We start from the raw sequence: 6,100 nt of genomic DNA, 5'->3' as shown, positions 1-6,100 counted from the left end.
CTCTCTCTCTCTCTCTCTCTCTCTCTCGGTTAGTTTGGATAAGGGCTTGTCTATCTTGATGATTTTCTCAAAGAACCAACTCCAAGAGTCAAGGGAAAGAGAGCTTAGGGGAACGGGAGATCACAGCTGGAACAAGAACAGAGAGGGAGAACAAGGAATAGGAGACCATGATAAATGAAGACCACATGAGAATAGGAGGGAGCAAAGTGCTAGAGAGGTCCAAAGAAATCCACAAAGATACCTCCACAATAGATTACTGGCAATGGTCTAGAGAAAGCCTGAATTGACCTACTCTGGTGATAGGATGGCCAGACACCCTAATTGTCATGCTAGAAACCTCATCCAATGACTGAGAGAACTGGATGCAGAGATCCACGGCCAGGCCACAGGTGGAGCTCCAGGCATCCAATTAGCGAGGAAGAGGAGGGTTTGTATGAGTGAAAATTGTTGAGACCAAGATTGGAAAAAGCACAGGGACAAATAGCCAATGGAAACACATGAACTATGAACCAATAGTTGAGGAGCCTCCAACTGGATCAGGCCCTCTGGATAAGTGAGACGGTTAATCAGCTTAATCTGTTTCGGAGGCACCCAGGCACTGGGACCAGGATCTGTCCTCAGTGCATGAGCTGGCTGTTTAGAACCTGGGGATTATACAGGGACACTGGCTCAGACTGGGAGGAGGGGACTAGACCTGCCTGGACTGAATCTACCAGGTTGAACTCAGTCCCCAGGGGAGTCTTTTCCCTGGAGGAGATGGGAATGTGGGGTGGGCTAAGGGGAAGGTGGAGGGGGGAAGAGCAGAGAACAAGGGAATCCGCGGCTGATATGTAAAATTAAATTAAATTATAAAATTTAAAAAAGAAAGAAAGGAAGGAAGGAAGAAGGGTGTAAATACACTTGTTTAATCCAGAGATAAAATATACTAAAGGGCTTAATTTATATTATTTTATAAAACATATTGATATCTTGTCATGTAAATATTTCATACTAGATATTAGGTTTAAACAGTAACTGAAATGAAACATAATTTTAATCTATAAATTTTCTTGTTTGTTGGGTGAAATATATATTAATCCAATAATTTAATGTTTTTCTTATATACAGTATATACTATATGAGAGACCAAAAGTAATGCAGATCCTCTCACACAGTTAAGGAAAGTTTTTTTGGAAGAAAATGATGGTTTAATTGACATCTCCAAAATGAGTAAAGCCAACAATAAAAGGCTATAGGTGATGACAAAACCAGCCCTTTATAAATTATTGGAAGAATACACAGTTTGCATGAAGTTACAAAGTTGTATATTTTGGGTGTGGAGAAAATGCTGCAAAAGAGGGACAATAGTAGAAATGCCACTGTGATTTGATTACTGCACATATATCAAATTCTCACACTCTATGCTATGCATTTAATTAACTTAAATAATTACTTAAAATATTAAATTTATGAAAAATACAGGCTTTCTTGAAAGAAGGTTCTTAACATAAAATCAAGAAAAGGCAAAGGCAAGAAAACAAGAGAAACTTGAATTCTCTTGTTTATTATAGCTGCAGGAAACATGCATACTCAAACCCTTATCTACATTAATGAATTTTCAGAAAATAAAAGCCTTATTAAGCACATTTCTTCATAAGTTATTTGAAAACTTCAACAAAAGGCCTGAAAGACAATAAAGTACAGTATAAAAGAAAATGATTAATCATCAGGACAAATTCATATATGATACACATGATAGAACTATCAGAGAACATAAAATACCTATTGTATCAGTATGTTCGGAGTCAAGGGTTTATATTTGATAAAGGACAGATGAGTCAATTGGCAGGCTAGCTAAACTTTCATAGAATATTAAAGAAAATGCAATAAATAAAAAGTAAATAAAAATGAACAATTAGTGTATTCATTTTAAGAAAATTGACACCGCCAAAGAATTGGTGACTTTGAAGGAGATTCTGAACTTAAATGCAAAAAGAAAAAGGATGAAATTCAGAACAATAACCCAATATCTGTTAGAAACTTTTACAACAAAACTCAGCAGCAACAGGGAACTCATAGAATATCAGTATAAGAAGTAAAGTAGGAAGTAGGAAGGAAGGGAGGAAGGGAGGAAGGAAGGTATTAAGCTTTGTTCTATAAGAACACACATGGACCCATTACCAGAAGGTTAAGAAGTCTGTCTGAACACCAAGGACCTTTACCACTAAATGACCTAGATATTTGCAATCCAGTTTTTTCTACGAACACCTATACTTCAGAAATTAATTCTGTGACCATTGTGCATGGTGTATGAAGAAATACTTTACTGCCACAATGAGTGTGTCTGAAAGTTACACTGTGCTGAAAACTTCTCTGAGAAATCCCCACTATCTTAGACCAGGGAATACAGCATAATCCATTGCTATGATAAATATCCTGTCTTGATTGTTGAAAATCCCTACAACATCCAAGAGTGTTAGATTTGGTTGAAAAAACTGATTGAAAACCACATGACAGCATTTGAGTACCCAGAGTCAGAAACACTAAAATTTGTATAGCCTGTGCTCTTGAATCCACTATGTAAGTTAGACCTTCCCAAACCATGCAAGTCCTTGAAGTCAAGCAGGTGACTGGGACAAAAGCAAAATTTCTCTACAAACCTACAAGAAGCATAAAACTAAAGAAATATATCTACCAAAACCCAGGCCCCAATGGATCCATGTACAAAACACTCCTGCACCTAAGGCTCAGTGAACATTATAGAAGAGGTGAGCAGACAGATTATAAGAGTTAGAGTATCAGGGAGTTTGTTGTGAGATTGTGTCTCCTAGTAACATCAAAAACTACATCCATAATGTCTCATTGACATGACTATCCAAACCTGATCTGAACCAGGATGACACCTATGGACATGCCAAACTGGATAGGGAAAAGCTCACAAGGCCTCAGCAACTATAAGCAATTGAGGAAGCTAGGAGAGGAAAAGGTGATGTTTCCAAGAGAAGAGCAGATTGGTTGTCCATTGCTGTCAGCCCTGAAAACATACACACAAGTAACATTATGTGGATTCAACAGGCCTATGTTTCAGGATGTATATACATACACATACACATACACATACACATACACATACACATACATATACACATACACATATACAAATATATTCATGTGTAGCTGGAGGGCTTCTCTCCAGGTTCCCCAAGCCCCGCAGTCCCACAATCCACTTATAAAATAATCACTCAGACGCTTATATCACTTATAAACTGTATGGCTGTGGCAGGCTTCCTGCTAACTGTTCTTTTATCTTAAATTAACCCATTTTTATAAATCTATACCTTGCCATGTGGCTGGTGACTTACCGGCGTCTTTACAGGTTGCCTCTCCTGGCGGTGGCTGCAGTGTCTCTCCACCTTCTTCCTGTTTCCCCAATTCTCCTCTCTCTTTGTCCCGCCTATACTTCCTGCCTGGTCACTGGCCATCAGTGTTTTATTTATATAGAGTGATATCCACAGCATTCATGCATTAAGAATTAATGGAAAAAGAGGTCATGAATTTGAAGGATAGCGGCGATGATGACATGGGAGAACTTGGAAGGAGGAAAGGGAGCATTGTTTTTTGTTTGTTTACTTGTTTGTTTGTTTTTTCAAGACAGGACTTCTCTGTGTAGCTTTGGAGCCTGTCGTGGAACTCGCTCTGTAGAACAGGCTGGCCTTGAACTCACAGAGGTCCACCTGGCTCTGCCTCTTTTGAGTGATGGAATTAAAGGTGAGTGCCACTATCGCTGACAGGGAGCACCATTTTAATTTAATTACATACTCAACAATAAAGAACATAACAATAATGACTCTTCTATAACTGACAAGGAAATAGAAATCTACAGATTCTGTGAAAATTTCTTCCAAACAAAAACTCCTCAGAACAATACCTAGGCAACACAGAGGCACAATTAAAATACAATAGGTACAATACTGCATGTACACATGCATGTACACAATGAAAATTTTAGCACAGATATACCAAAGAAGGCCAGAATCTCCCAAATGAAACATCAGCTCAGGTCTACGGGCAAAATGAGGTGACAGGACAAGACATTGGAATTTGAATGTTAAAATTTATTTTATTTTAAATATAATCCCATCAATTTCCACTTGCCTTTCCTCCCTCCCAACCCCCTCCTAAGTTTCTTCCTACCAGCACCTTCCTTGTTCTCCTTCTCATTCTAAAATTGATAGCCTCTTGTTTGTTCAGTATTGTTACAGACACACACACACACACACACACACACACACACACACACACACACACGCATGCATACGCACACGTACACACACACACACACTAATATATAAAATCAGTGTGCTGTGTCTGTTTTCATTGTTTGTGTGTATCTGATTTCAGGGCTGACCACTTTGTGTTGGACAACTAATAAGAAAATTCTTCCCCAGGGAGGAGCTTACTCTCCTCTCAGCAGTTATCAATTGCCTGCAGTTCTTTATCCCAGGGTATGACAAAAATTTTCAAAGAAGTTATACAGAGAAAACAAACTGATATATCTCAGAATCAAGATAAAAATATAATTAAAAGAAAAAATATTGAAAGAAATTGCAAAATAATATTAATATTTATTTGCTTTAGGTTTGATTGCTCCAGTAGTAGTTTGTTCAGAAATAGAATAGCAGCAGTCACTTAAATATGTGTAAGTGAAAGAAAAATATAATTTTATTATAAAATATACTATTCAGCAATTGCTAGGATAGAATATGAAATGAGACTTAGCTTATGTAAAAATTGTAATTGTAAACATGGGAAAGCAATAATAAAAATTAGAAGTATAAATAATACTTAAGAAATAAGAGATATGCTTGCTTCAGCAATACATATACTAAGATTGGAATGATTCACAGAAAGTCAGCTTGGCCCCTGTGGAAGGATGACATGACAATTTATGAAGCGTTCCATATATTTATAGGCATGTGTACCTCACCTGAAAAGCACACTAGAGCTGACTCTGTGGTCAGGGACAAAGGTGAGCCATGCCTGAGGGCATGAGTGCAGGAGAGTTGACCCCATTGCCCCCTTGTGTGCCATGTGGTGGCATGGGTGAGGGAAAGATGCCCTTCCCCGTTTCACCCATTACCACCTGTAGAAGTTGAGAGAGCTGGCCCTGTGGTCACAAGAGTAGGAGAGCTAGCCCTGACCCTCACCAACTGCAGTACATGAAAAAGCAATCTCTGCTTCCCATCTGGGCAGCACAGTAGAGCTGACTCTGTTGTCTGGGGCACAGGTGAGTTAGCCCTGAGTGTGTAAGAAGAGATGTGACCCCCCTATTTCATATGCACCCTATTGCACCCAATGGTAATTGGGAGAGAGAGATCCCTGCAACTTTCCTGGGCATAACAGTAGGGCTAGCCCTGGTGATATGAGTGAGGGGCACCCAGATCTGAGGAACTGAGAGTAGGAGAACTGACATGGTTCCTTGCTCTAGATTGCATTGGGTAAGCTAGATGAGGCAGTGCTGAAAAGCTCATCAGGGTAGTGATGATGAGCGAAAGCTAGCGAGCTAACCAACCCAGGTATCACCCAGTCCCAGAACCAGATCTATGAGTTGGCCCACTGCAACATCCATCAAATCTATGAACTGTTGGGGCAGGTTAGGGGACTAATCTACAAATCCAAAACAGCAGGATCTCCATGACACAGGACAACAACAGGATGTCCACGAGGATTCCCACTGAGAGCCCTTTATTGGTGGTGTAGTGGAAACCAGAGGCTTTGAACCTGACCAATGACTCATAGCAATGAACACTTGCAATTAAAGATGTATAGACTAAGGGGTAAACTCTGTGATCAGGCCACACTTCAAGACAAGAATCTTCTTCCTTTTTTTTTTTTTTTGTTTTGGTTCTTTGGTTTTTTTTTTTTTTTTTTTTTTTTGGTTTTCGTTTTAAATCTGGTTTTGTTTTGAGGGGAAGTTGCAAGGGCAGAGTTTGGATGGGAGGGGACAGGGACATCAGTAGGATCAGTAATAAAAGTACTGTAAATACTTTTATTTATTAAATACAAGTAAAAATAGAAATAAGACAATTGAATCACATTGAATGCCCAGTAAAAACATAAA

At 39.0% G+C, this 6,100-nt stretch overlaps 1 non-coding gene across 1 annotated transcript; it reads left to right on the top strand.

Moving 5' to 3' along the window:
* Positions 1–4,842: 4,842 nt before the first annotated feature.
* LOC114697025 lies at positions 4,843–4,947 on the top strand. The gene has a single exon (XR_003735098.1). It is a non-coding gene; the product is annotated as a U6 spliceosomal RNA (small nuclear RNA).
* The last annotated feature ends 1,153 nt before the right edge of the window (positions 4,948–6,100 follow it).

The sequence above is a fragment of the Peromyscus leucopus genome, chromosome X, assembly GCF_004664715.2.
Source record: "Peromyscus leucopus breed LL Stock chromosome X, UCI_PerLeu_2.1, whole genome shotgun sequence".
Classification (NCBI taxonomy): domain Eukaryota; kingdom Metazoa; phylum Chordata; class Mammalia; order Rodentia; family Cricetidae; genus Peromyscus; species Peromyscus leucopus.
The sequence above is the reverse complement of the archived record's forward strand: the minus strand, read 5'-3'. Positions and strand labels throughout refer to the sequence as shown.